Source organism: Anguilla anguilla, chromosome 1, assembly GCF_013347855.1.
Source record: "Anguilla anguilla isolate fAngAng1 chromosome 1, fAngAng1.pri, whole genome shotgun sequence".
NCBI lineage: Eukaryota > Metazoa > Chordata > Actinopteri > Anguilliformes > Anguillidae > Anguilla > Anguilla anguilla.
In genome coordinates this window covers 80,310,584-80,332,884 of record NC_049201.1, presented here as the reverse complement: position 1 = coordinate 80,332,884, position 22,301 = coordinate 80,310,584, and the positions used below count along the sequence as shown (strand labels likewise).

At 49.3% G+C, this 22,301-nt stretch overlaps 1 protein-coding gene across 3 annotated transcripts in view; it reads right to left on the bottom strand.

Annotated features, from left to right (window-relative positions):
• Window positions 1-20,407, bottom strand: part of LOC118211576 (hippocalcin-like protein 1) — a 52,456-nt gene extending 32,049 nt beyond the window's left edge. For 2 of the 3 annotated variants that reach the window (XM_035388918.1, XM_035388911.1), the window contains exon 1: window positions 19,891-20,407. The gene's annotated coding sequence lies outside the window, so the exon portion shown is untranslated. The remainder of the gene's footprint in view (window positions 1-19,890) is intronic. The other variant, XM_035388926.1, reaches the window with a different exon arrangement.
• Between the last annotated feature and the right edge of the window lie 1,894 nt (window positions 20,408-22,301).

Below are 22,301 nucleotides of genomic sequence, written 5' to 3'. Positions count from 1 at the left end.
ATCAACTTTAAAAAGACATTAAACTAATTTTATTTTCAGAACAAAATACGTCAATTCGGTTGCATTAATATTGCTTAGACGGTGACTAGAGAGCTACTGGGTCTCTGTTTAGCTTTCAAAGTTTGGCTGCTAAAAATAAAAAAATCTAATAAGCAGGCTAATAAATGAAAGCAGGACATTTTCACTGAATCAACCGCGTCAGTGGCATGTCATCATATCTCCCGTAACTTTATCACGGGGTTAATACTGATACGTGTGTCTAAAAATTACCAGCCGATACGCATGTGCCCCTGATATTATTGTGCCTCTGATTGATTGATTGACCACAGACCGGTCAGCCGGAGGAAAATGACCAGGAAAGCCCCTTCAGCTCGAACCTCAGGCACCCTCATCACGTCCACACCATTATCTATCGTTATCACGCGGCTCGGCCCCGTTACCTGGCAACCCCCAGCTGTTATGACATCACAAAGGAGGCACTGGCTCTCCTCCTGGAGAGGCCATGTCAGACAGACTCCCCTGTTAACTGCACAGCCAAGAGACACATCTTGTTTGGCCTTAAAGAGTTTTGTAAAAAAAAAAAAAAAAAAAGAGAGGACAGAGAGAGATTAGCCTCCAGTGAGTGATGACATGACCCGTCTCATCTGCACTAACCAAATAATAACCCAGATGACAGCTGCAATTTGCACGTTTCAGTGAACCCTGCTGAACCGAGTAGTGACAGGGAGAAAATTCACAGAGTTCTGCAATGAGAGACTAGAGAGACACACACACACACACACATTCACATAAATATACACACAAACTTACACACACACACACCCTCCACACTCTCATGGGGCACTGTGATGCAAAGACACCAGAGACATCAGGACTCCAGGTCTCAAAACACAGTAATGACCAGCAGTTTGGACCCAACAATGTTTTTGGACCCCATACTGTGAGTGGGCTCCTGGTTATGGGCGCTAACCAAGATATAAAAACGAGAACACACACACGCACACATGCAAATCCACACAGACACACAAAATCCCATGAATCTATACACACAGGTGGGTATGTGGGTGGGGAGGGGGGTGGATATGTGGGTGGAGAAGGGAGTGGGGATGTGGGTGGGCAGGGGGGTGGGTATGTTGGTTGGGAGGGGGGTGGGTATGTGGGTGGGTATGTGGGTGGGGAGGGGAGTGGGTATGTGGGAGGGGGATGTGGGTGGGGAGGGGAGTGGGTATGTGGGAGGGGGATGTGGGTGGGGAGGGGAGTGGGTATGTGGGTGGGGATGTGGGTGGGGTGGGGAGGGGAGTGGGTATGTGGGTGGGTATGGTGGTGGGGATGTGGGTGGGGAGGGGGTGGGTATGTGGGAAGGGGATGTGGGTGGGGATGTGGGTGGGGAGGGGAGTGGGTATGTGGGTGGGGATGTGGGTGGGGAGGGGAGTGGGTATGTGGGTGGGTATGCTAGTGGGGAGGGGGGTGGGTATGTGGGTGGGTATGGTGGTGGGGATGTGGGTGGGGAGGGGGTGGGTATGTGGGAAGGGGATGTGGGTGGGGATGTGGGTGGGGAGGGGAGTGGGTATGTGGGTGGGGATGTGGGTGGGGAGGGGAGTGGGTATGTGGGTGGGTATGCTGGTGGGGAGGGGGGTGGGTATGTGGGTGGGTATGTTGGTGGGGAGGGGGTTGGGTATGTGGGGGGGGAGGGGGGTGGGTATGTGGGTGGGGAGGGGGTTGGGTATGTGGGTGGGGATGCGGGTGGGGAGGCGGGTGGGTATGTGGGTGGGGATGTGGGTGGGGAGGGGAGTGGATATGTGGGTGGGTATGCTGGTGGGAAGGGGGTTGGGTATGTGGGTGGAGAGGTGGGTGGGTATGTGGGTGGGGAGGGGGTTGGGTATGTGGGAGGGGAGGGGGGTGGAGATGTGGGGAGTATGAATTCAGCTCATTGAGCTGCCCACTGAAAGCAGCCATTCTCCCAGTCAGCTGCACACTCAATCATCGGCGGAAGCTTCTGGGCTCTCACCGGCCTCTTCCTCTTCTTTGTGCCACCACGTTATCCTGGACGTTAAAATTCAGCTACCGTTCAAACCGCAAACACATCAGACCCGGTGTTAGACCTCACCATGGCTAAATGTGCCCGGAATAATCCAAAAATCTATTTTACCAGCCACACATTCCATCTGAACTTTTATTTTGTAACTCAGAATTCGGCTCAAACCGACTCTCAGCGTTTATGGAAATCGCACACTTACACTCAAGATGAACCAATCTGAATTAACTCTGGGAAAACCCCTATGGAAGAAAAAAACCTGCCATATACAGCAATAAACTGAAATCAAACGTTTTATGACAATACGGCAACAATTTCAGCACAACGTATTGCCTCTTTATGATACAGCAACGCATTTTCAAAAAATCAAGGCGGGGTTCTGCGAGAGGGTTTGGCACAGAAAGCCGGTCCGATCGGGCCCGGCGCTGAGTCCAGGAAGAGTGGAGGCCGCTCTCGCCTGTGCGCCTGGGCTCGTTTCCCAGGGGACTGCAGGAGAGGAGCGGGGGGGGATGGTGGGATGGAGGGATGGAGGGATGGAGCGAAGGGGGAGGGAGGGAGGGAGCGAGGGGGGAGGGGGGAGGGAGGGAGGGAGGGAGGAAGGGAGGGAGGAGGCTTCTGGTCCTGGTCACGGCTCTGGTCTTCACCTCGTGCTGACAGGGGCAGCAGGACGAGCCGCGGCGTACGCCTGAGTTCGGGTTCGAGCCGGGGCGGGGCGGGGCGGGGTGTGTGTGTGTGTGGGGGGCACTTCCTGGTCTATTACGAACGGTCACGGAATCAGCTGCTCTTCCAACCGAAGCGGCTCACGGCCTCTATTCCACAGACTCGCTGCTCGTTCTTATTCATCCTGCATTTTGACAGGAAGACCCAACCGAGATGGAAATCTCTTTTACAAGGAGGATCTGACACAAGCCTGTGTGAGCGTGTGAGCGTGTGCGTGAGTGTGTGTGTGCCTGTGCATGTGTGTGTGTGTGGTAATCTCCTCCCTCTAAGTCCCTGACAGGAGGCCTAAATTGAAGGGGAACTCTACATCAGCTTGTCACACCTCTTCTGTTTCATTTTTTTCCCTTCACCATGCTGCCAATTAGCACCCTTTGACTGTGGGCTTTCCCCATTTACTGTAGAAAGAAAACCACACAGCTGCAGCCGTTTGCTGAATGCGACTAAATCAGTTAGAGGGAGAGGGCTGAGCACATGCAGTGCACACACCCACTCACACATTCACACACACACACACGCACACACACATGCACATACACACATCCACATACACGCATACACTGCCACATTATTACATCCACATTCACACATCCACATACACTCACATTCACACATCCACAGTCACACATTCACATATACTCACACATGCGCATACACACATTCACAAGTTTCACTCTCACACATTGATCCACATACATGTGTTTATTATTATTATTATTATTATTATTATTATTATTATTAATAATAATAATAATCATAATAATCATAATTAGTATTAATATTAACATATACTTCATGTTATCAATAAAAATGTATTTCCTGACAATAAAGAATGTTTAATATGAATTATTAACCAGAGTGAGTGAGAGAGAGAAAGATAAATAATTATCAAAATAAATGTTTTGCCAGAAAGCACTTCACACTATCTTCAGTCGATCTGTAATTAGTAGCTCCAAACACCCAGTTAAAAAAAAACACTGCTATCCAGCCACACATCGTTACCCAAAAAGTAAACGCGTCTCCTCGCAAATCAGGCACTGAGGCGATTTAACGAACTCAAGCAGCCAGTAAAAGAAGAGAGAACGGAAAGGACCCCAAAAGAAGAGAGAACGGAAAGGAACCCAAACAGACGGGGGGGGGGGGGGGCCCTGCGTTTGCCGTAGCCAGCGGCTCGCGGGGACACCGTCGGAGATCCGGTCAGCGACGAGCCGTCCAATCGCCAGGCCGCCGGACACCTGCAGGAAAAAGGGCGGGAAAACTCCGCCACAAACGGCCCGCTGTCCAGCGCGCCGCGCTCCACGGCGGCCAATCAGAAGGAGCGGTTTAAACATTAACCGCCACCGGGCGCACAGAAATTACTGCGGTTTCCTGGAGCGGTTGCCTCGGTGATAAGGGAGGTGGTTAAGCGTTTTATTGCTACCGCACGCTCTCCGACGCTGCTGCAACGCCGATGGGAAAAGCCTTCTAGCCGTGCGGCGATTTGTTTTTTAACGATCTTTCGCCGGAGTCGATATTCCCAACGCCCTTAACCCCTAAGCCATGGCGCCGGTAAAAACGAATCGTTTTACGACGGTCGAGAGGCTGCGGCTCCTGACGGCGAGCAGGCTGAGCTATCGGAAAGCAGGCCGGTTACGGCCGTTTGCACCGGACGCAACGAGTTACTCACGGCAGGTTCTGGGCCTTTCATTGCTGGGCTGAGTTATTTCTCCTGACGTAAATGGCAAAATGGTAAATGGACTGCATTTATATAGCGCTTTTATCCAAAGCGCTTTACAATTGATGCCTCTCATTCGCCAGAGCAGTTAGGGGTTAGGGGTTAGGTGTCTTGCTCAAGGACACTTCGACACGCCCAGGGCGGGGTTTGAACCGGCAACCCTCCGACTGCCAGACAATCGGTCTTACCTCCTGAGCTATGACGTCAAACTGAAGTCCTCCCCCACAAGAACGATCCGGTCCTCACCCCTATCGAAATTCCATTTTCGCGACTTTCCAACGAATTGCGTCTTTGGGACCAACAGACAACTTTCTGGGGTGTTTCTCGTTATTTTCTACAAAATTGAGCTACTTTGTAGATGGAAGTGCCCTGGCAATCTGTCCAGCCCCCCACGTCCCCAGACCAAGATAAGCGGGTCTGGATAACGGATGGCTGGATGAAGATGGAATTGAAGGAGGGAAAGTTTTTTTTTTTCGTCTTTTTTTAGTAAAGCGCAGGCAGTCACGAGCTTGCAGATGCTCTCGGGTGCGAATAGCAGTCGACAGGACCATTTGGCGGAGGGCTTAATTGCACAAACCAGCAGGACAGCCGATCTGGCACAGCCATCCCTGGTGATGCTAACCAGTTACTGACAGCACGACCAGCACAAAAAAGTGTAACTTCATCCAACACGTTTTTCAAAAATACATATATAATCAAGCTGTGCCACAGATGATTGCCTGGGGGTTTGAAACCCACCACCTGTAGCACAGCACAAGCTGCCAGACTACTCTGCACTGTCAAGCATGAGCTAGACCTACGGAAAACATTGTGTCTATACAACGCTCTATGGTACCATCAGGCTCATAAGGGAAGGAGTACATCTGATGTGCATGGCAGAGGCAGGAAGTGTGTGTGTGTGCGTGTGTGTGTGTGTGTGTGTGAGTGTGTGTGTGTGTGTGTGTGTGTATGAGTGTGTGTGTGTGTGTGTGTATGTGTGTGTGTGTGTGAGTGTGTGTGTGTATTTGTCAGGTGCATATGCGGTGTGTGCCTGCATGCAGGAGGGCATAAAGAATCTGTCTTTCTCCCTCCGAAACTGACCGTAACGCTGCCAGGCAAACAGGGCAACGTGAGGGCAGAAAAGGAAGCGGGCTGTTCTGTAAATACTGGGAAAAGTGATGTAAGCCAAAGACGCATGATGCAATCCCAGCACGAACGGTGAAACGCGCGGCGATAAGTCCGCTCCAACCCGAGGTTACACGAGTCCGACAGGAGCCAATGGGAACCGGCGGAACGCTGGACGCTTCGCTGTGTGAGGCTATCTCACGATATGCGTGGCGTATCTGAAGAACGCAGTATTATCTGCTGCAACGTGGAGAGGCAGCCAGGGCCGAATGTAGCCAAAGAAACTATTAATCACGATAAAGACAACCCAGCTGACACTGGAACGTTCTCACAACGTTACCTGGAACGTTTCGTCAAAGTTATAACATTGTGACTACACGGCACCGACACTGTGAGGACGGAAACCGGTCCTCGCTTCCAGTGCGAACAGGGCAGAAGTTCCAACGCAGGACCGCCGCGGGCAAGACCGCGTTCGCCCTGCAGACGATGAACCGCAGACGGTCCTCGTCAGGACCGCTATCGGGAAAAACTCCCGTCCAAACGCCCCGACCCTTCCTACCTCGGTTTCCACGGCAACGAGATAACCCTGACCAATCAGGAGAGCGCCCCGTGGTTAAGGGGGCGTGCCCCAGCGACTCCCGTCCTGAGGTAAGCCAGGCGACGCCCGGGACGTAGCTATGGGCCGGGGGGACCAGAGAGCTTCATTCCCCCACAACCACACAACGCTGCTTTCGGCTTGTCACACTTTGAGTTACATTACATTACATCACAGGCATTTAGCAGACGCTCTTATCCAGAGCGACTTACACAACTTTTACATAGCATTTTTACATTGTATCCATTTATACAGCTGGATATATACTGAAGCAATTTCGGTTAAGTACCTTGCTCAAGGGTACAACGGCAGTGTCCTTACCCGGGAATCGAACCTGCGACCTTTCGGTTACAAGCCCAGTTCCTTACCCCTTACCCACTGTGCTACACGCCGAGTGACTTCTCTTATCAACACACGATCGGGACGAGCGAAAGGGACGCTAGGCGAAGACAGGCGACAGCGCCGAGGAGAGAGAAAATGCGCTCACTGTCGGCGCTCGGCTTCTGAACCTGTCAGACGCCTCGACTCACTTTGCTCCGGCTCTGTGACTGCTGGAGGTGAGTCAGAGTGCATGCAGTGTTAGACAGACACCTAACCTCCCCGCTCAGAAGGAAAACATCCTCACAAGGTTGCTGCCATGTAGGGGCGACATAGCTCAGGAGGTAAGAGCGGTTGTCTGGCAGTCGGGAAGGTTGCCGGTTCGATCCCCCCGCCCTGGGCGCGTCGAAGTGTCCCTCAGCAAGACACCTAACCCCTAACTGCTCCCAACGAGCTGACTGGCACCTTGCATGGCAGCCTTTCACCGTTGGTGTGTGAGTGTGAATGGGTGAATGAGAGGCAACAATTGTAAAGCGCTTTGGATAAAAGCGCTATATAAATGCAGTCCATTTACCATGCAGTGGCAATGTTACAATACCGACAAAACATTCTAGTGCCATCGTGAGGTCATTCTGTATTGGCTGGGCTCCCAACAGGCCACCCTGACGAATATTGTTTAATTTACTCATCCTTCAGTAAGGGCGATGCACATTGACAATCTTCATCAGTTAAAAAATTAATTTTCCAAAAATCTCTTTTCCAAGTCAGGACTTATCAGGATGGCAGCACAGAAAAGCTGATAATGCAACTGCAAGCAGTGAATAACACAGCAGGGTCAATACAGAAAAAGGTTATTGACAAATGACTAGGGTAAACAAGGGAAGCAAGGCCTTTAATTAGTATCGGCTACATGTATTGATTAAAGCTCCAGCACATCATTTCATTTAATTGAGTCCCTGGTAGGATATGACTGGAGGTCATGGGTGAGGACAAGCAGCAAGGCAGGGATTAGACGTATTTCGTGAGCAGTTCTGAGACCCAGCCTTCAGCAGACCGAGTCCTTCCAAGACCCTTATTTATGCCACACAAGCCTATACACACACAAAGCCCACACATGCACATACACACGCACACAGATACACACGAGCACACACACACAGATACAAACATTACCATGCCATGAGCGCGCACACGCACACACACACACACATGCACACACCCGCACACACACACACACACACACACACACACACACCCTGAGACCCAACCTTCAGCACAGACCGAGCGTGTCCACAGCCCATATTTATGCCAAATAAATACACACAAGCACACATACACACACACACACCCGCACACACACATACCTTGAGACCCAACCTTCAGCACAGACCGAGCATGCCCATGGCCCTTATTCATGCCACATAGATACACACATGAGCACACATACACACATACACCTGCACACACACACACACACACACACGCACACACACACACACAGACCGAGCATGCCCATGGCCCTTATTTATGCCACATAGATACACACATGAGCACACATACACACATACACCTGCACACACACACACACACACGCACACACACAGACCGAGCATGCCCATGGCCCTTATTTATGCCACATAGATACACACATGAGCACACACACGCACATGCACACACACACACACGCACACACACATACACACACACGCGCACACACACATACACACACACACGCACACACACATACACACACACACACACACACACACACACACACACACACACACACCCGCACACACACACACACACACACACACACACAGACCGAGCGTGTCCACGGTCCTTATTTAAGCTGTTCTCAGACCAGGGCTGGGCCTCCCACTGAACTGGACCGAACCGCCCCGCCCTCCCCATGTCTCTGACTAGCACCTCCGTCCCATCCAGCCAGCCAGTGCAGCGCAGTGCGGGCGGCAGTGTAGTGTAATGGATAAGGAGCTGGTCTTGCAACCTAAAGGTCGCAGGTTCGATTCCCAGATAGGACACTGCCGTTGTACCCTTGAGCAAGGTACTTAACCTGCATTGCTTCAGTATAAAACCAGCTGTATAAATGGATGCAATGTAAAATGCCGTGTAAAAAGTTGTGTAAGTCACTCAGGATAAGAGCGTCTGCTAAATGCCTGTAATGTAATGGTTAATGGCGTAGTGGGCTTATAAGACTGAGGTTCTATCCTTCAGCAAAAGTACACAGCCTGTACTGCTGCAGTAACGTCCAGCTACAGTGCCCTCCATAAAACTTGGGACAAAGATATATATTTTTTTCCCTTGACTTGGCTCCATACTCCACAATTTAGAATTTGAAATGAAACTATTCACATGCGGTTAAAGTGCCCTAAAATAGGGTGGAGGGGGCATGCGCAAACCATGCTGTAATTTCTACATGGTGGAAACCAAAATCTATAAAGTATACCCTTATATAGAAAAGCTCAGAATCTGCGCTTTAACTGCATGTGAATTGTTGGATTACAAATCAAAAATGTGGAGAGCAGAGCTAAATAAGGGAAAGAATAGGCTATGTCTTTTTCCCAAACATTATGGAGAGCACTGTATATAAATGAGCTGCATGCAAATGAGTTGCTGAGGAAAAGTGCCTGCTGAACACCATTAACTTACACTGACACACACATACACACAGACACACAAACGTACATAGATACACACGAGCACACAAACACACGAAAGCACATACACATACATACTCGCACACACCACACACAGATACACACACACGGGTGCAAGCAAGCATGAACAAAGAATATAGCATCCACATATTCACATGCCTGCACACACACACACACACACACACACTCATTAGGGATTTCATTAGCATTTCACCACAATATCTGTCTGTTTTTCTGCCACAGTGAGGAGGAAGAGCCAAACCCACCATATGAATATTTCACATCCAACAGTGCACCATTTATAGTCACGGTAACGAGATTAATATCTAAAAAAAAAATACACTCGCTATTAAACTGGTACCCGCAGAACATCCGAAACTCAAGACCCCTTTCATCTCACTCGGTGGCATTCTGGTGACACTTCTGTCTGAGGATTTTTTTATATACACATTACTTTGTTTGGTGCCAAAGTGCATGTAGCGTTTGCTACAGGATAATAATAATAATTACATCAATAACATTTTTTTTTTTTTTTTTAAAAGCATACACCTGTCCCAGAATACACCCAGGCCGCCGTGAAACTGGGAGAGATTCATCCTGGCCCTGACAGCGAATGACCTTCTGGCTAAAAATAATCAAGGTTTCCCCCCTTCCTTCCTCACCCCCCCCCCCCCCCCCACCCCCCCCCCCGCCCCCCCGCCCCCCCGCTGTGAGCAAATGAGCGAATATTGTGCCGCGCGGCGTCTTGCGCACGAGGCGGAGATCGCGGCGGCGAAAGGTCACAACGTGGCGGAGAGAGAGAGAGAGAGAGAGAGGGAGAGAGAGAGAGAGAGAGAGAGAGAGAGAGGGAGAGACAGAGAGAGAGAGAGAGAGAGAGAGAGAGAGACAGAGAGAGAGAGAGAGAGAGAGAGAGAGAGAGAGTGAGAGAGAGAGGGAGAGAGAGAGAGAGAGAGAGAGAGAGAGAGAGAGAGAGGGAGAGAGAGAGAGAGAGAGAGAGAGAGAGAGAGAGAGAGGGAGAGAGAGAGAGAGAGAGAGACAGAGAGAGAGAGAGAGAGAGAGAGAGAGAGAGAGAGAGAGAGAGGGAGAGAGACAGAGAGAGAGAGAGGGAGAGAGAGAGAGAGAGAGAGAGAGAGAGAGAGAGAGAGAGAGAGAGAGAGAGAGAGAGAGAGAGTGAGGGAGAGAGAGAGAGAGAGAGAGAGAGAGAGAGCGGGGACGGCGAGTGTTTAACACGACTCCCCCCACCTTCTCCGGGTTTCACTCCCTGAGCACAGCGGGGTGCGTGGGCATCGGGCGGGGGTGGGGGGGTGAGGGTGGGGTGGGGGGGGGGGTGAGGGTGGGGTGGGGGGGGGGTGAGGGGGCGCTATGGCCGTCTCATCGCTCAGCCGCACAGTTCAATCTGCACTTCATTTTCTCTTCCCCCTCTCTCCTCCTCCTCTCCATCTATCCCCGTTTCGTTCTGTTCATCTGTTCCCCCGCCCCGCACAACCCCTCTCCATCACAGCTTTCACAGCCACCGTCCCTCCTCTTTTTCTTTCTGTCAATCCCTCTTCTCCTCTCTCTCCGCTTCTTCGTATCAACAACCCTGCCCCCTTTCTTCCAATACTACTTTGTTCTGTCCATCCTTTTCCCAGTCTCTGTCCCTTCTTCTGTCCTCCCATCTGCGGTTCCTAACCCCCTGTTCCTGGAGCTCTACCGTCCAGTAGGTTTTCATTTCAACCCTAATTCTGCACACCTGATTCTATTAATGAGCAGCTCAATGCGATCTCTAGCTGTTGAGTGAGGAGTGCTTTCTTAGAGTTGGAGTGAAAACCTGCAGGACAACAGATCTCCAGGAGCAGGGCTGGAGATCACTGCCGTACATGTATCTCTCCTAACAGCCAATCACTGCACCCTCTTCCATTTTCTACTCTGGCACAAATGTTCCCATTTCCTGCCCCTAAATTTCAAATATTACCTCACCCCCCCCAGAAGTGTGCACGGTGGGAAAAAATTGGGTGTTCGTGGGAACTACGTTTCCCAGAGGCCTGTAATCGTACACGGAACACAAGCAGCACTGTATGTGGAAACTTCTAGGCCCTGAGAGAGGTTGGGGTGGGGGGGGGGGGGGGCGGGTGCAGTGGGTAGTGGGCAGAGGGATAGGGTGATGTAGGCGGCCAGATATCATAAATTTTCCATCTCGTTCTGCCAACTCCCTCTTAAAGCAAAAATAAATAAATGAATAAAATGCAGCCCCGCAACGCACAGCCCAGCACAGCCATCTGGCAGCGAGAGGCTGGTCCTCCCTCTCCAGCAGGGGCCGGCCCGCTCTGGTGCGTGGGCGGCCTGGACGTCTGAGGCGAGGGAAGGAGGCGGGGTCATCTGGGTAGAGCCTGGCCTTCCAGAGGCACCGGGGTGCCCGAGGGGGAGCTCAGGGGAGCTCGTTAAGGCTTGGCGGAGGCGGACGATGTGTGGAGAGGAGGGAGCGTCTGTGCGTCAGATGGAGACGCTCGCGGTGCCAGCGTAGACGCCCTGAGCGCTAACCGCCAGCGAAGCGCCCCCACAGGCATCCGCGCTCTCTCTCTCACAGGCAGCCGCGCTCTCTCTCTCACAGGCATTCGCGCTCTCTCTCTCACAGGCATCCGCGCTCTCTCTCTCTCACAGGCATCCGCGCTCTCTCTCTCACAGGCAACCGCGCTCTCTCTCTCTCACAGGCATCCGCGCTCTCTCTCTCACAGGCATCCGCGCTCTCTCTCTCACAGGCATCCGCGCTCTCTCTCTCACAGGCATCCGCGCTCTCTCTCTCACAGGCATTCGCGCTCTCTCTCTCACAGGCATCCGCTCTCTCTCTCTCTCACAGATAAGATCCTTCGCGCTCTCTCTCTCTCACAGGCATCCGCGCTCTCTCTCTCTCACAGGCATCCGCACTCACTCTCTCACAGGCATTCACACTCTCTCTCTCTCACAGGCATCCGCGCTCTCTCTCTCTCACAGGCATTCACACTCTCTCTCTCTCACAGGCATCCGCGCTCTCTCTCTCACAGGCATTCGCGCTCTCTCTCTCACAGGCATTCACACTCTCTCTCTCACAGGCATCCACGCTCTCTCTCTCACAGGCATCCGCGCTCTCTCTCTCTCACAGATAAGATCCTTCGCGCCCGTTCAAAGACTTGGCCTTCCGTAAACCAGTTATCTGCCCTCGGTATCGAGAATAGCAGTCGCGCGGGCCGGCTAGCTCTCCCGCGCGACGGAGCGTCGCTAGCGTCGCACGGCTAACCGCATCGCTTAACGGACGGCCCGTGATTGGGCTTCCCTCCAGCGAACTCTCGGCCAATCGCAACGCCTGAACCACGCTCAGGCAACTCAGCCCCTGCCAACACCCCCCCCATCCCCACCCCCACCCCTCACCCCTCAGACATCCCTGCTCTCATGAGCCTGAAGGAGAGTAATGAGAGAAAGAGAGAAAGAGAGGGGGAGAGAGAGAGAGGGAGGGAGAGAGAGAGTGTGTGTGTGAGCGAAAGAGAGAGAGAGAGAGGGGGGTGTGTGTGAGAGAGAGAGAAAGAGGGAGAGAGAGAGGGAGGGAGAGAGAGTGTGTGAGACAGAGGAAGAGAGGGGGAAAGAGAGAGAGAGGGAGGGAGAGTGTGTGTGAGAGAAAGAGAGAGAGAGAGGAGGGAGAGTGTGGGAAAGAAAAGGGGAAGAAATAAAGAGCAAGAGAAAGAGAGATGACAGAAAGAGATGCCATTGCAGAAGAGCTCGGTTGCCTCTGTGGCATTTCGGTCGGGCGTGCCAAGCCTGGCGCTCTTAAAACCGAAAAAAAGCTCCTGCCAAAAAGCTCCAATAGCGCGCCTGCTTCTGAACCGACAGAGTCGGCGCTCTTTTCAAAATTTCAATTCAACGTGCTCTTCTGTTTTTTTTATTTATTTATTTATTTTTTTGGGTTGTTTTGTTTTGTTTTCTACCGTGGCGGGAAGTCCGAGAGCGGGCGACGGGGTGCAGAATATGCGCTGCCAAGGTGACCCCACACGCGAATGCCAGCGAGCGCGTGCGGTAACACAAAACGACAAACGCACCCCGAAACGCGCACGCGCACCCCCCCCCCCCGGCACCCCAGCGAGCCCCCCCACCCCCCCCCCATCACCCCACCCCATTAGTCCACCCTGACGGCATACAAGGCTATTAGCCTCTCAGCGCATTAAAAATGGCATTTCAAACACCCCATGCATAAAACATCAGACCGTTAGCTTTTTGTTTCTCTTTGCTAACGCCTCATTAAAGGACAGCGCTTACAGGAAGCAGGTGATCCAAGCTGCCTGGGACCCGCGAAGGGAAGCGTCACACGCGCGCAAAATGGAGAGTATAATTTTGTATATTTATTCATCCGTGGCTGACAGGGATATAAACACGGTCTAATTCGCTATTTGGAGGATTGTGGGTATCTTCCCATGACAGATTCCTGCTTTGTATAATGGGCCCAGCGGTCGCTGCATGAGTGCCCCTCTCCCCAGTCTACTCCGGGAATAGATCAGACGCACAAATAATATTTTCGAGCGGTCGCCACTTAATCATAATCTCTTGTTCGGGAATGCAGATGGAATCTGGACATTCTTTCCCGCCCCGGGATAGAGAGAAGAAGAAGAAGAAGTAGAAGAAGAAAAAAGAAGGAAAAACACAAAAAATTTAATGGTTTTCGGGGGGGAGCGATGGGCCCTGAAGGGGCGAGGGGAGAGCTGGTGTGATTGGTCAAACGGATGTAGCATGTGACCTGTGACACGCTAAACTGGGGCACTCGCCGTTCCTGTTCTCCGAGGTCCCCGGGTTCCAGGAAAGGCCTTTTTCCGAAGATGGGAACCAGCAGGGTAGGAATGCTTAGCATCTGGGAATGATGTCACAGGCCAGGAGTCCACACAACCATACACATATACATTCACACACACGCACACACACAAGCACACACACACACACGCACACACATGCCACACAAAGACACGCACATGTACATGCACACATACATACCTACAAAGCCACATACGCGCATACACTGGTGCACTTAACCACATGGCTAAACACACACACACACACACGCGCGCACACAACCTCAGAAAACAGGAAATGGCGAGACTTCCTCATTCTCGCCCGAAGGCCACAGAAATAGCCTGGGACAGGCTGGCTCGGCCTGTCGAAACTTCGCCGCCGTCATCTCATTTCTTCAGAATGTGCGAGGGGAGGCCTGGCCTTGCCGCTGCTCTGCCGCCCGAATCCTGAGCACAAGCCCCGGACACTTATCTCCCAGGGCCTGGTTCCCACACTCCCCTCTCCCATGCCGATGATGACATCACAGACACTTTGATAAAAACGGAGAGAAACGTCAACAGGAGCGGATACAATGAATGACAGCGTAATGCTGTTCAGTGGCGCTAGCTCGGCATTGCACCGCATCTGTTGCCCACGACTCAGACCCGAGATGCCGTACGGGGCGGTTTTCTGTCGCGCAGCAAAAACGTTTCAGCGCCAAAAGTGGAAGATCTTGTCAAAACCCCTTTTTTTTTTTTTTAGCCGGATAAATGTTAGCTGTCACAGCTGATTCACCACACGTTGAGGCAGACATTGAAGTTTCTTTTTTTTCATGTATAAAGATTTCAAAATGTTTCTAAAAAGATTTCTGCTCTATTCTTATACTCTACTGAGGGTTTCTGTATCGCCCTTAATGAAGTTCCCAGTTGACTTCCATTCATTTTTTTGGGGCCGGTAATTGAGTATTGAACAGTCCTTCGTAGCAAAAAATACCCACAATCCACAGCGCGGCTGATCGCAACGAACGTAAGATTTGCTAATTGTTGCTAGCATTCTACGAGCGTTCCGGCTAGCTAATGCTAGCGCCTGACCCGTCTCTGCTGAAACCGTCTGTGATGACACTCGGCTCTACCTGTTGCCCGTGCTCTGATAGGCTGAGGCACGTACCTCCGCTAGCCCAGCTGACAGCACTCCAATCTATCCAATCCATCCCAGGGCACGCACGCCATTCACTCACACACCCATACCTATGGGCAATTTAGAGTCTCCAATTTTGGACTGTGGGAGGAAACCGGAGTACCTGGAGTGAACCCACGCGGACACGGGGAGAACACGCAGACTCCACACAGAAAGGCCCCAAGCCGAGATTCGAACCCCACGACCTTCCCCCATACCCTGAAGACCTGCCTGTCCAGGACATACCTCTCGCCCCGCTTCTCCACCCTGAATCCCATTCCCCTACTCCCACATCTTTCCCCTATACTCCCCATTCCAAAAAAACTGTACCTTCCAAATGCTCGCTCTAGTGGCAACGGATTACCTATCGCCATGGTGTCACGGTCCAACCAATGAGCTTCGCATTCATCGCTACTTATGATGTTGGTGATTTATGAATCGAGGCTCTTCTTTTGCACTCATTGCGAGTCATTGATGATACAAGCGTTGGCTAAATTCCTAAAATATAGGCCTAAATGTAAAAGGGAAATGTCCCGCCAGTTCACAGGTCTTTCAGACCTTTCAAGGACCCAGTACCCCGAATTCAAAGACTCAACCAAGCCGTACCAGGAAGTTACATCGCAAGCGCTGCGGACCAATAAAGCAAAACACAAAAAAAACGTTTTAGATATCCGATATTTCACAGCGGGGCGAACACAGATGATCAATGGCAGACAGCAGGGGGGCCCAGGAGTCCTGACTTCCCCCAACAGCACGAGGCGAAACCACCAGAGCACTGCACTCGTGTTAAAAGCTGGCACTTTTATCAGGCTGTCAATCTCAAACAGAAACTGAATGAGGGTGCTGGGTGGTCCAGTGGGCCTCGAATGTGGAAGGCGGTTGTGCAGCAGTTATGCTGTAATTTAATTTTGCGATACACGACACAGGGACACATTTCACGTCACCATTGTTGCGCATCACAAAATCCGATAAAATATTTCGTCTCATGCTTGATGCGTATGAACGTTTGGTTTCAGTTTTCACTCTTTAAACATTTTCGCGTAAAAAGCAGCTCCTCATTGGAAAAATGTGCCCGTTGCATGGAAACACTTTTTTATTAATCAATATTTAGAGAGAGAATCAAAATATTTTGAGCGCAGACCTACGGCCAGCTGAGAGTGAAGACTCAAATTTTTGTTACTATGGAAACGTATTCTTTAAAGAATTTTGAAGACAAAGCCATTGTCTGCACCATCCCGTTTAAAACAAAACCCACGACAACGCTGTCTTCCATCACAGACCACGCCCTCCTCAGGAGCAGACCGAGCCCACACCCAGGCCCCTCCCACCATACCCCCAACACACCGCTGTAGGTCAGCCCTTTTCTGTCTGTTACAGTGATGGAATGAAATGTCACTCGAATGGCAGTTAGTTTTTAAAACATTTAAAAAAGCTGGTTCAGACGGCGTTCCCCCCGGGGAACAGAATGAGACGCCAAGAGCCCCAGCTGCCCCGCATCACTTCCTGTATCATCCCGGGCTGGGGGCACAGCGTCCCAGATACGAAATATTCCCGAAATACACCGAGGAGACAATAATGAGACAAAAATAACAACTCGCTCACTTACAGTCATCATTAAACATTCATACTGCTGACTAATCCCACGCCCATGTTAATCACAGTGCGTAAACACTGTGAGCGACGCGATGGGCTTCCCTTCTGGAGTAGCCGTTATTCGTCTGTTCGTCACGCCGGCGACACCCTTCGAGTGTTCTGTTTGGGTTCTCGGAGTGAGCAGACAGCTACCGTGGCACACAAAAAAAAGTGTGGGAAAAAAAGGAGAAGAGAAAAAGAAAAAAAAGAGCGGGAAATCATTTGACACCATGCGCGGTTCCAAGGAAAACTGCGAGAAAGCGGCAGAATTTGCCTTATTGGACCACTGCAGGCGGGTCGCAGTTCGCTGGAACCGGCCTGATATGCAGCAACCTGGAAAAATAATGTGAGGTCATTTCTGAATGACTCAATCTCCTCCGGTTCTAGAAAATATCACAGCTAAAGCTGTAAAGAGAGTGAGAGAGAGAAGGAGAGAGAGAGGGGGGAGAGAGAGGACAGAGGGGGAGAGAGGGGAGAGAGAGGGAGAGAGAGGGGGAGAGAGTGAGAGAGAGACAGTGAGAGAGAGAGAGGGGGAGAGAGGAGAGAGAGGGGGAGAGAGTGAGAGACAGTGAGAGAGAGAGAGAGAGAGGAGAGAGAGGGGGAGAGTGATCTTGCACAACTAAAAACAAACCCATTTGACACTGACACAAAAATATGCCCACTATCGCATCACGTACAAACTTGTTTTCATACAACTGTAAAAACTAGTCTTCACTGGCTTGCATTGTGTAAACTGTTCAGTGGGGACAAGTGGTACCATTTTTCTAGGCTTTTAGCATCAAAATGATGGTTGTAAGGGATGTGCACATGCATTAGAAACTGACTGCTGGCTTCCCCCACATCCATTAGACGGCTGTTTGTGCTCTCTTCCGACCAAAACAATTTGAGTGAAATATCCACAGATTTAGAACTGCGGCCCTCTGATTAAGAGTCAAAGGATCGAGCCACGCGCTCACTCTGACGTACTCTTCAGCAGCTGAAATTACATTATCCATTATGTGACTGTAGTGGAGTTTGGAGACCTGGGTTAGCACACGAACGCATACTAGTGACGTCACCCCCTGGAGAACCAATCAGAGCATGATTACCGCCCTTTGCCGTAGCTCGGCAGGCTCACGACATCACTTGACGCGCAGAGCAGCCAACAAGGGGCCATGGCTGCAGACCTATCCCCCATCCCATTAGCAGAGGAGGGCCGGGCCTAAAGTGGCTGAATTAGCACGAGGGCCCACTTGCGGGGAGCTCAAGCAGGTATGAGATCTCTTGACCCAGGGGTGAGATTTCTCGACCCAGTTCTAGCACCAGAGTGTGCTTCACAGAGGCACTGATGCAGACAGAAAGGGCACTTCCACTGCATACCGCTCCAAGCGCTTGCTAGAGACGGTACTAAACACTAACAACGCATCACTTGAGCCTTTGCAGCCCTGAACAGAGATGGAAACAACACTCCCTGAGCACAGCAGCTGGAGCCATTCCGGCTCCCACTAGAGGTGGAAATAATGCTCCCCCTGTAGAACAGCTGGAGCCATTCTGGATCTAGTGAGAGGTAGATGAAAGCAAGAAGCTGAGGCCACCCGTTAGGAAGCCACCCAGTACAATAATCTGGTTTGAGTAAGGCCTGAGACCTCTAGAAGGAGCCAGAATGGCTCCAGTATTAAGCTCAGGGAGGGTTAATTCCATCTCTGGAGAGGACTGAGGAGGGGTGTGAACGTCCTACTATCAGCTACCAGGGTGGGGCCTCCGTCTCCCATGTCTCTGCTCAGCACCCAATGACACCCAGCGGCCAGCACCTCCCCCCTTTCTCCCCACTGGGGCAGCAGTGTTGTGTAATGGTTAAGGAACTGGGCTTGCAAGGCAGTGGCTGTGGGTTTGATTCCCAGCTGGGGTGATGCCACTGTACCCTTAAGAAACGTGCCTGACCTTAACCTATTTTTACACACAATCCAATGATTAATGGATTGTATGATTGTATATCCTGGAGGAAACAAGAGTGCCGAAACGTCCAGGCAGTAGAAATTAATCTGGTGCCAGTAGACGTGCGCATGTAGGCTACTGGAATAATTTCTACCATACGAGTCGTCTGGAACTGCGCAATCCATAAACAATACGCACACCAACATAAAAAACGCAGCTTATTACATATCTATAGACGTTACTTAACCAAATTGGCATAACCTGTCACGTGATGCTTCGCCTAAAAGTATATTCTAAAATGCATCGAAACGAGACATGATATTGCATTACTTGCAGCTGGAAAAACAACGTTGACCCGCATTGTTTCTGAAAAGATATAGACTGAAGTATTCACGAACACGACCACATAGCTGAACAAATGACACTGTTGAAACACCCGAGTCGTATAAAGTAATTTACTAGCTATAACATCATAATTACACCACAGACGTTTAGCTATTGGCTATACATCAAGTTTATCCTATTCATTTCAGCCCAACTCGCCGTCTCCGTTGTCCTGACTCTCACATTCAGCGGATGCGACGAGACGTGTATGATAGGAAAACATTAGACTCGGGGAATTACTGGTAAAGAATAGGCTAGAAGTTAATATGCACACGAATGTTCCTTGTAGAAGGAAAATAATACAAAAGAAAAGCAATCGCTCTGCTGAATCAGCAGAAAAGACTAGGAAAGTGCTTACTTCGACACAAACAATATACTGTTGCTTGTTGTAGTCAGCTAAGCTAAGCTACTTTTGCTCTCGCTGTAGATGATGAACAAACCCGTATGCTATGTCCCATACGAAAGTAGCAAACTGCGTGAAATCAGCATATCGTCCCGTCATTTCTCATGACCTGTCAATTGTCAATTTCCATTCACCCGTCACGCAATTTTCGGGACCAATAACGTTAGTATAACGACGGACAACATCTTGTGTATCTGGCAAAGTGTATCAAGATGCATAAAACTAACGATTAGCAATTTAGTAATGTCACGGGACAAAAGTGAAGAAATAGTTTATAAAACTGTTTTGTTTCAACACGTCCAGTCCATACTGTAATAAAAAAACACATCACAGACACGAGGCAATAGAGCTTACACATGACATGCGTAACGTTAGCATATATCCTATATTTCAACGCAGTTACATGCCGGTTTATCGGCTACAAAAAGAAATAGAAGTAATTTAGAAACTCACAATTTCTGCTAGTCCGTAGCTACTTCCTCCGTAGACGTTTTGGATGAGTGTTTCTCCAGCGAAGCGATCGCGTCCGTTCTTTGATATTCTACTTTCTTTCTTAGTTTACTATTTCGACACGTAGGCTACCTCAATGTCTTGCATCTCTTCCGAAACACAGAGGAAAAATGACCATGGAAAAGTGGATGCCCAATCTGGTGTGTAACGTGGCTGGCTGAACGTGGAAGCGCAACAGTTAGCTAAATGTAATAGGAAAATTTACCCTTTCTCATTGCCAAGCTTGAAGCTAGCCAGCTCGCTAAGCTATTTGTTTTTCAACTGAGGAGTGGCGCACTAGTTTGATTACTGCAATTGAAAGGTACGAGACAAAAACAACATTTGAACCAAAATGTCCTTTATTCTTATTGAAAGGCTGGATTACCTACCTAACTCCGCTTTCATTTGAAAATGAGAAAGTCCATTCGAAGACTTATCAATTCCATGTCGATACAGACTTCAGCACCGCTCACTCGCTGAGCAATTCAATATAACTTGTTAATGGGATATTCCAATCCAAATATAGGGGACAAACTTTTGATTAAAATCACTTTGCCCACAAACCATTTAAGAGCATTTAAATATTACAATCAAAATGGCAGTTTATTACTATTTACCTTCATCTTTATTATTGCGTAGGCTTACGAATATTTGTTATGAAGGTATAGTAGAACTACCATCTCCTTCTCACCCCTCGGCGGTGAACATAGATCTTTCCACACATGCATCTACAGTAGCCTACAGCAATGAGACATAATTTAACAAAAGGAAAGGATCCAGTAGCGTATAACAGTTTACCCCCGAGGTTTAACGGAGCGAAACCAAAGGTGGGTTCAGAGTGATGTTAGTTTGAAGTTAGTTTGAAATTTGACTTGGACAATGAATTTAGCTTCATATTTAGATACAGTGGCCAAGCTACAGTTATTAACGACTGCATTTAAATATCCACCTTGAATATCGACTTGATGCTGAGAGAGCTATTGCCGCGATGCCAAAACCTTCCGTCGCTTGAATGTACTGACGTAAATATACGAGTGTGAGAGGAAACTGTGAAGCATCATGATATCTTTTCTACATGAGGCTTGTCTGATTGACTTCTCTCCTGATAGCTTCTAACTCCACACACGACGTCTGACCCTTGAATAAATAAAAAAGGAATAAATAAAAAAAAATTAAAAAGACACCCTTGTAACGCTTGCTCCGAGCAAAACGCAAGGAAATGCTGTGCCTAATTCTGTTAGGCAGGCTTAACAGGAGGCTTTTCAAAAAATCATTGTTTTTATTTTTATTCTTTATTTTTATTAAACCATGAAGATCACAACAAACAATAAAGTCAGGTCTGTTATCCAGAAGTGCAGTTTTTTTAGCGACTTCTCGGCCCCCTTTTTATACTTCCTCTCTGATCCACACAAATCAAACATCACGCGGCTGCGCGCACAGCCGCACGCGGAAAGAAAAGACGCCTCTCAGTCATTTTTCACACCACGTCGCTGTTGGATAATTCTTCTTGTAATTAACAAGCCGTGCACACGACTGAAGGTCACAATCTATCAGTAGCACAGATTCATCAACTACCATGCCATCCCATACCCCTACATTTCCATACCCTCCGTTTCACAAAAAAGAAACCAACAAAAAAAGCAATGATTAAATAACATAAAATATAATCATTAAATTAATATATATATATATATATATATATATATATATATATATATATACACACATATATATATATATATATATATATATATATATATATATATATATATATATATATTCCCTCTACAATAACATTCACTCATTCAAGTCCAGAGGGTCTGATACAGGCTATTCGTCTGTTTTGCTTGTTCCAATTTTGTATTCACAAGAGCGAGTTTATATCCGCGTCATCAAAACTCTGGACTTTATCTATGAAATAATGCGTAAAATATTGATATTTGACTTTATTATGGCACCATGAAATAATTTGTTAATCTTTAGCATGTCAACTGTTGTTCTACTGAGCAGACGCCCAGGCAGAATGATGAGAATAGGCATCGAATTGATTGCCAGGTCCAGAGTAGAGAAGTCATTAAAGTCCTGCTGCTTATTCACAGAAGACGGCGTTAAAAATAGGAATGACTGAGTCAAAAAGCAAACAGAACCCGCGCGGCTCTCTTTGTGCGTAACCTGGAGATGGGGGGGGGGGGGGGGGGGGGGCGCTTATTCATAAAGTCTATTGGCCCGGATGCCAGACATATTAATGGATCTATTATGGTGCAAGTTTCCATGCTGTATTTATCAAACTAATTCACTTCAACATTTCACAGCGAAAGCAATTATTCAGTGCTGATGTTTTCTATTTAATTAGTACTTAACACATAGACTTCCAG